Source organism: Mastomys coucha, unplaced genomic scaffold (genome assembly GCF_008632895.1).
Source record: "Mastomys coucha isolate ucsf_1 unplaced genomic scaffold, UCSF_Mcou_1 pScaffold13, whole genome shotgun sequence".
NCBI classification, from domain to species: domain Eukaryota; kingdom Metazoa; phylum Chordata; class Mammalia; order Rodentia; family Muridae; genus Mastomys; species Mastomys coucha.
Genome location: NW_022196895.1, coordinates 69569808 through 69579197, shown reverse-complemented (window position 1 = coordinate 69579197; position 9390 = coordinate 69569808).

The following is a 9390-nucleotide window of genomic DNA, read 5'->3' as shown; positions in this document are numbered from 1 at the left end:
GGCCTCAGAAATCCGCCTGCCTCTGCCTCCCAAGTGCTGAGATTAAGGGCGTGCGCCATCACTGCCTGACCCACTTTTATTAATAAAAAGTAATTCCTTACATTTAATTGCTTCAGTTACATTATCTTATTGACCAAGCAGAGACTTAGGTTCGTTGATTATGAAAACAGCTTCATTGTCTTTCTCTGCTGAGAATGGATGATAGACTACAAGGTTAGTGAAGATAAATAAAGTAGAATTAGACCAGGAAATGCCGCCTTTTATATTTTCAAGACAGGATCTCACTATGTAGCCCTGGCTGTCCTGGAACTCACTCTGTAGACCAGAGTGGCCCAAAACTCACAGAGATCCACCTGCCTCTGCCTCTCAAGTGCTGGGATTGAGGATGTTCACTGCTACCCCTGGACTGAACCCCTGGCAGGGATGCCATTTTTAAAAAAAGATTTAATTTATATGAGTACACTGTAGTTGTCTATAGACACACCAGAAGAGGGCATCAGATCCCATTACAGATGGTTGTAAGCCACCATGTGGTTGCTGGGAATTGAGTTCAGGGCCTCTAGAAGAGCAGTCAGTGCTTTTAACCTCTGAGCCATCTCCCCTGCCCAGCCCAGGAAGTACTGTTTTTTAGTCCCGGGTAAGAGCTGTATAAAGATATCAATGTTCATGAGTCGTGTTCTGAAAGAACTCTGACGTACTCTGAAATGGCAGTGTCTGTGGCGTTCATCTGTCTAGATGCTTTGAGGGACAAAGTTTGTTTTTATTTTGAGACTGTAGCAAGCTGACCTGGAACTCACTGTGTTTCCCTGGCTTGCTTCCACATGCTGAGATCATAGCCATGAACCGTCATGGTCAGGGACAAAACTTAAAAATGCTCACCCTGGAATGGTGGCAGTACAAAGTGGTTCGTAGGTACATATCGCAGTATGTGTTAATACTCTGTAGGCAAAGGGGACTTCTTTCCATCTTCCTGCTTAGGATTGATTTGAAGTTTCTGAGAGTGTGTTCAGGCTGCTTTTGTGTGCACAGACCTTAGGTTCAGTCCACAGGACCACCCTAGGAAGAGGCAGGCTTGGGATGGCATTGCAGTTTTAACTATGGGTGAACGTGATGGTTAATTTAGCATGAATAGCTGTTTAGCAAAATAATGAAGTAAATCATAGTTTGATTGAAGGATGAATATACAGGTATCAGTCTAGCACCGAGGCCGGGAAATCTCAAGTTCAAAGCCAGACTGTCTACAAAAGAATTCACAATATGATTGCAAGATGGCACAGTGGTTAAGGCCCTTGTCTCCAAGCCTCAACATTTAAGTTTAGTCTTGGGACCCATATGGTGGACAGAAAGAACCAATTTCTAGAAGCTATTCTCTGAACACACACACCCCCCCTTGCCACACACACACACCACAAATAAATAAATGAGTAAACGTTAGGAGAAACATTTTTTTTCATGTTTTTAAGTCTGTTGATGAAATCTAAATATTGAACATTGCAAGTATAGAAATGCGGTCACTGTTTTTTTGCTCAGTTTGTTAGCCGTCGGGACAGAGGCTGAGTTAGAGCAAGGTCACAAAGATGTTGCTTATCAAAGGATACAAGTCACTGCAGTCGCTTTAAAGAAGATGGCAAGGTGGAATGTAGCCCGTTTACACATAGGATTTTATGTAAATTTAAATGTCTGTTATCTAAGGATGTGGGCAGTGGGAGGCCCTGATGGCATCAAATTGAGTGTGGGGGAGGGGAGTGTGTGGGCTTTCCATGGGGAATTTTGCCAACCAAGAAGGTCATTATCTGGAAGAGTGGTGACCGTGCTTTACTCTGCTGGGTGGAGGGACAGTTGTAGACCGGGTTTCCAGCAGTCAGGAGGGAAAGGGCCCCTGCTTGCTTTCCACTGTGTAGCAGAGCGGGAAACTTGAGGAAGGCGTAAGAGACGCACCGATGCTAAGCTCTGAGAGTTTTGTTAAACCATTTTCCAAGGGCAGCCTCCCCACCAGAAAGTTGCCTCAGAATCACTGTGAACCTCTTGAGTGGAGATTTCCCTGTCTTCAGAACCCTAAATGACCTCCAGTGGGGGAGAGCCCGGGCAGGTCCCTTTCAGCAGCACCCCCAGGATTCTTGTTCTCACACACTAGCGCCTTGCTGGGGGACGGCAGGCAGGCAGCCCTGCTGCTGCTGGTACAGTTTCAGGGTGGAGGTCACTATCTGCTGTTGCTTCTTTTTTAGTAAATTATTTTTCATATCTTTTGATTTCATACATTCCTCATCCTCCCAGATCTCCCTTCATGTTCTTTCTCTTTTTCAACAACAAAAACAAAACAAACAAAAAAAATGGAATGTCACTAGGGCAGTCCCCATACCTAGGAGTAGTTGACCAAACACAAACACACCCCATGGTTTTTGTCTGGACGTGCGCTTTTTGTTTGGGTTTTTGGTTTCTGTTTTGTTTTTTGTTTTGGTCTTATTGGTTGGTTGTTGAGGTCTCGCGTGTCTAATGATCTCCTCGGCGGCACCCATGCTGTTGGTGCAGATGCAGAACTGAGCATATTGCACTTTTAAACTTAGTGCTCAGAGACTGTGCTTGGGTTTATATGAAAGGGGTTGACTGAAGTTATATGGAATGGCTTTTCATCTCGTCGTCGTCTTTAATTGATACAGGATCTTAAGTTAATAAGGAAACTTTAGACATCATTTTTCTGAAAACATAATCTAGAATACCTTATGAAGCTCATAAAATCTAGTGACCAGGTTTGTTTGTTGTTTTGTTCTTGTAAGAGTAGCTGTCCAATGTCTATTTGTGGGGCAGTTTTCTTTATCCTCTGAGGAAGGACTTACTGATTTTTCTCTAAATTATCAACTCCTGAAGAGACTTTACGCAGTTGCCGGTGGATTCAGACTGCCGTTTTCAGGAGTGCAGACTCGAGCATTAATCATTGCTCCCATGGGGAACGGAGACAGTGCAGGGGGCCTGGCCTTGGCAGAAGTACAGATGTGTCACCAAAGTATCAGTGTTCTCCAGGTCACCTAAACAAAATCAGCCCCGAGGCGCATTCGCCATACTTGAGATCGTTAGTACAGATCTCAGCTCCTCACTGGAGTTCCACATCCAGAGAAATCCTCCATGGGCTAGCAGGGGCATCCTGTTTCCATTCAAGCCGTGCTCCAGCGCGGGCCTGTTGCTGACTGCACACGTGAGACAGGTCCCAGCAGCCGCTGTGATGGCTGTGTACACTGTGTTAAAATGAAGCTCCCTGGCCAGGTGTGCTGGGTGCCTCTGGTCCCAGCACTTGGCAGGTAGAAGCTGGAGGAGCAGGACTTAAAGGCTAGCTTCAGCTACATGTGGCCATCAGGACCACCCTGGGCTACAGGAGACCATGCCTCAACAAAGAAAACCCTCAAACGATGAGCTGAAGTTATACACTAAATAAGTAAATACTCAAAATAATCTAGCCTTAGAAAACCACCTCATCTGGAGTCGATGTCTTAATGCATGAAGAAAGCGGGGACATGCCTTATGGAACTTTCTAATCTTTATTAGGATTTACTTGAAGCAACTACTTTCCTGAAAAGGAAAAGGATGACATTCACCGTTGTGTTCCTTGCATGGTTGATCTTACCTGGGTGTCTGGTGGAAGGCCCGGGCTAGCACATACATTGTTAGTAAGCGTATCTTTGGCTAGGTGGTATTTCTCCAATAACTGAGTTCTTTTCATCTTTTTCTTCCAAATAAAAAGGTGTGGGCCATTTGCTCCTTGAGACATTCCATACCCTTAAGGCTTAGACTCGGAGATGTCTGTCGGTCTGTATCCCCAGTTCTCGGGAATTTTCCTCGCTTGTGTGCTTGCATTCGACTTTTTGGTTTTGGTTTTTGCGTTTTTTGAGGCAGGGCCACGTAACCTAGTCCAGCCTTATGCTTGTGACTTAGCCTCGCCTGGGCCCAAATAGTCTGTACCCATCCTAGAGACTTTACTCTCCTTCCCCGAGTATCTCTAGAAAGTCACTGATTCTCGTGTGGTCATTGGGTGTCACCAGTACATCTGATGGATACAGTTGGCAAGTCATGACAGACCGACGTGTGTGGCTGTGCCTGCTCTGTGTCAGGTCTTCAAAGCATTTCCCATTTACGCTGGAGCCCTGCATCTCTGACCCTGTTTTACAAGCTAGAGCAGCGCCATAGGGGAGTTGAAGGGCTCGTGGTGAGCAGCAGAGCTGGACTCAGCTCAGTCTCTGCAGGCAGTTCTAGCCAAGCAGAAAGCCTTCACCTGTTTGTACAAGATTAGTTCTGAGTCCTTTGGAACGCGTTTTACCAGTTCGTGTGATTTCCCCCCTTTGTCCCTACTTAACAATTCAAATACACTACAAACCTCTTATTTGTTAATTATTACATGTATATCTTAAGTCGTTTGTTTTGAATGTGATAGATTACACCAAAGAGTCTCGATAACTGGTTCACTCTTGATTTAGTAATATTCATAGAACCACCGGCTGCTGTCACTGTTCTGCAAATCAGTGGCGGCAGCACCAGCAGCTATCCACTTTGCGAGTCTCGTCCTGTCCCAGTGCTCCTGGAAGGAATTCTCTGAGCGAAGTCTGTTATGTGCACACACAGCTTCCACGAAGGAGGACTACGTGGGAATGAGGAGCCTCCGAAAAGCTGTCTTAGCTGAACGTTTGACAAACTTCCTACCCAGCGTTTTGATTGTACTTTGCCTGATAGGCTTTAAAATTGCCAGAAAGTAAAACTGTTTTTCCAGTCCATGTCATCATGTTCCCGTCGGTGATATGATCGGCATCGATTGCTGACTTGAAACCACACATCGTTTGTCATTGCCTAGCATTGCTCACTGTGTCGGGGGGCAGAATGGGGGGTTCTATGGAGGTGATTCCCTAGGGGAAGACAAAAGGGGCCGTGTGTAGAGTGGCCCATGCTGTGTGGGCTTCTTAGGAGAGCCCCGAGACTGCTGTAAAGTCTTGATAGTCACACGAGCTGTTTTCCCCTTTTTGTGATATATTCCTTGTAATGGGATGTGTTCTTATGTTTTGTTAGTAAAATTTTTCTTATGTGTAAAAATGGTTGCTGACTTTGTTTCCAAAGGATGTGTAGGATACTTTTAAAGCTGTGAGCCCCTCCTTACCCTGGCTCTCTTCTAAAATTCCTTGACCCCCTTGGGAACTTGTTAGCTTAAGTTCACACATAGAATACTACCTGTGCGCCTCATATTTGCCCTTTATTTCCTTGTGGTCTGTTTCCCACTCTTTGTATCTCCTTATTTAGCTTAATCACAATGGTAAAGGAGAACCAAGCCCCATGCCAACACTTAGAAAACCATGCTGGCTCGATGACGAGAGGTGCATGCTGTAATAGGTAACACCCAGTGTTCTGGCTCTCTGGCAGATTCACTCAGTCACAATGCACAACACTTAGGAGACGTCCATAGTAACAACTGCCCTATTTACAAGCAGTTGCCCAATGGCAAAATCAGAGGCATAGTGGTGTCCAGGCTGACATACAATGGTAAGATTCAAACCTCCCCCATCCTAGGCTGACAGAACCTCTTTAGGTTGGACTCTCGGAACTGAATCTCTGGCCGGTGCAGCAAAGCATGACTACAGAACCAGCCATTGTCCATCAAAATCACCAACTTCAAGATACCCTTCCTGGGGAATGTAGAGATGGCTCAGAGGTTAAGAAGAAGTGACACACATGACTACCCTTCCAGAAGTCCTGAGTTCAAGTCCCAGCAACCACATGGTAGCTCATGACACCTACACCCCCCCACTCCCCCCCTCCACACACACACACATGCAGATAAAACACCAATGCACATAAACTAAAAATAAGAAATCCTGGGCTGGCGAGATGGCTCAGCGGGTAAGAGCACTGACTGCTCTTCCAAAGGTCCTGAGTTGGGATCCCAGCAACCACATGGTGGCTCACAACCACCCGTAATGAGATTGGAATGCCCTCTTCTGGTGCGGCTGAAGGCAGCTACAGTGAATTACGCAGGAGCGGGGCCAGAGCCAGCGGACCAGAGCCAGCCGGCCGGAGCCAGCAGGGCCGGCAGAAGTCCTGAAATCAACAGTAGCCACACATGATAGCTTACAGCCATCCCATTTTATGTGTATGGGTACAGCTACAGTGTACCCATACACATAAAATAAATAAAAATAAATCTTTAAAAAAAAAAAAAAGAAAGAAAGAAATCCTCCCTGTTGCCAGGCATGTCCTGTACAGTAATTTTTAATGTCCATTCTCTCAGATCTCTGACATGCTCTCCTTCATATTCTTCAGATGTTTCCGTCTCACAGAGAAAGAGAAAGGAAGAGGGCGCCTTGGGCTCTCAGCAACGTTCTTCTCATTGTTTATACCTTATCTAGGGTTTCCGAGTTCTGTTGCAGTAAATCCTTCCATAGAACATCAAACTCAGATAAGGCCATGCCGATCAGGATGGTACCAGATGAAAACAGGAGCACTCTGTAACCTTGTGTGTACATAGGTAAAACACCGCCATTGATAGCTGAGACCATAAGAAATGATCAACTTCCTGCGCGTGTGCGCACGCGCGCACACACACACACACACACACACACACACACACACACACACACACCACTCTCCTGATCAGAATGCTCAGTACTGATTCTCTGGCAGATCGTTTGTTGAGATTAGTGGTCTTTGAAATGTCTCTGCTTTCTGACACACCCAATCACCCATGGTTCTGCAAAATCACCTAACCAGATCCACATCTTGCAAGGGAGATATATGTTATTCATTGTTATAAAATTTATTTATGGACTGGGCAGTGGTGGCACATGCCTTTAATCCCAGCACTTGGGATGCAGAGGCAGGCGGATTTCTGAGTTTGAGGCCAGCCTGGTCTACAGAGTGAGTTCCAGGACAGCCAGGGCTACACAGAGAAACCCTGTCTCCAAAAAACAAAACAAAACAAAAAAAATTATTTATGGAATCTCAAAAAGTACTAACTTATTACAACACCCCATATATACCTACGTCCCTTCACAGAGTTAAGCAATGACCCACCTTGGTGAGCTGCATATGTACTCCTAGAAGCCTCTGGCCAGAAAACACTGACAGCATTCATCCGCACCATACACCTGGAAAAAGAATACACTCGGAGCAAGTGCTCTTTGGGCTCTGGGTCATTTCTTCTCAGCCATTTTTTCTAAGAACTTGGTGCCGTTGGCTCTGCTGCCTCTCTGGCCACCAGCCCTCCCGAGGCGGTTCACTAGCACCAGGATGCAAGCATGCTTCTTCCTCCCTCCTCTTGAAAGCAGTGCTAAGAAGACTCTTGGCTCCTCTTCCTCTCCAGCTTCGCCTCAGAGCAAAACTCAGCACCGGGATTTTGTGCTAACTTCTTCCTGGCCTCAGTTCTTCCTGTCCAGTCTGGCAGTCCTGGTGACTGGATCCAGGGTCTCATGAGTGTTAAGCAAATGCTTCACCACGGAGCGACAGTGCCGATCCTCTCCTGCCTTGTCCTGTACCGCGCCGTTCGAGCCTTCAAACCCGCCTGGCACTGAGAGACCTTCACAGTGCTGACCAAAGGCCGGCTTCAAACTTTCATAATTCCATATACATCAGTTAATCTTCTCCAGCTTTTCTATTTGCTGTGGGGGAGGGGAGGGGCGGGAAGATGGTTAAAGGGCAGGTGCAGGAAGAACGCTGGGGACTTGCCAGCCTTCATTCAGAAACACATTGGGTTACATTTTGCTTCTTCCTTCTCCTTTGTCCCTCAGCACACGTAAAAGTTACTTTCTGAATGACCAGGAATGGGTTTTGGGGATGGTATCCCTTTACCCCAGGCTACCCCCTGGACCTGAAACGCAGCCTCGGCACTCATTGCACCTCTGCCTGGAACTCTCAGGGCATCGGTACCTTTCAGCTTCTGCCTGCATCACCTCAGAAGGCTTTCTCTGAGTCACCCACTAATAACTGAAGCCAGGACTCTCCAGCACCACCCCCCCGTCTCTAATTTTCTCCACAGACCTATTTACCATCTGATACAGTACTAATACTTACTGCATTTATTCGTCCCTCCCGAACTGAGTAAGACTGCTATGAACACGAGCTTTTTTCTTTGTGGTTTACAATCACCTCAGCTTTTCACACAGTCCCCTCACGACGCTCTCCTGATCTCCAGGGTGTGTGGCTCTCCCTTCAGCCTACAAGCCAGAAAGTGCTGCAACCCACACGTTCTCTTTCGCCTCTGAACCACTGTCTACCTGCAGACCCTGGTGTCAGGAGTATGAACCACAAGCGCTACACTTCGAAACCGTCTCCCCTTGGAAGTTGGAAGCCAGGCTGCCTGTGGGATCTCTCAAGCCAACAGCTTAGGGCAACAGGCAGATTGTGGCAGACCCATTCCTGAGAGTCGGGGACTCTTCTAAAGGGCAACATCAGTCCGTGGCCTCCCGGCGGTCATGTACGAAACTGGAACTCTGTCTAACGTGTTTCGCAGCCACCATTTCTTCCTTACCTGCCTCCTTCATATCAGGTCATATCTCCACTGGGTTTTGAAGATGCTCGCAGCCTTGCTGGCTTCTCCCAACTCTAAACAGACATTTCTCCTAATATGTTACTTGCATGCTTAATTTTCACTTGTGTGTTTCTTGGAAAGCCCAGGCTAGCCCAGCAAATGATTCTGGAAATGGGTCTGCAGATAAGAAACCCTACAATGATGAGAGCTGTTGATGCCGTAATTAGAATTTCTGTATTCTTAATGTGTACCATTCCCTCCTCCCCGCCAGACTTACTGTCCCAACTCCAGACTAGACTGTGAAATAGCTGCAGTCGGTTTGGAAACATGGTCCTATTGAGGCACTTCAAATTTAATGACAAGTTCCAAAGAGGTTTTAGGTGAGTAAGGTACAGGCACCCCCTATTGCCTTAAAAGACTACGAATTATGGGCCCAGCCCACTTAAGCTGGATAGTGATGGCACGCGCCTTTAATCCCAGCACTTGGGAGACAGAGGCAGGCAGATTTCTGAGTTCAAGGCCAGTCTGGTCTACAGAGTGAGTTCCAGGACAGCTAGGGCTATACAGAGAAAACTTGTCTCAAAAAAAAAAAACGAAAAAACAAACAAACAAACAAACAAACAAAGACTACAAATTAATGAACTATCATACATAAACAATAAACAAGCAGTCTATCAACAAACAGATACCAAACAGCCTATACTATGTCTGCCTTAGTTTATGGTTACAGTCATAGCAAAATTCCAGAGACCAGCAATGAAACGATGGGAATTTGCTTTCTCATGGCTCTAAAGGCCGAAGCTACAGGACAGCAGGAGCATCTTGGTTGGTTTCTGGCGAGGGTCCTCCTCCCAGCTTGTACAATAGATCCCCTCACCCTTGGAGAACAAATCCAA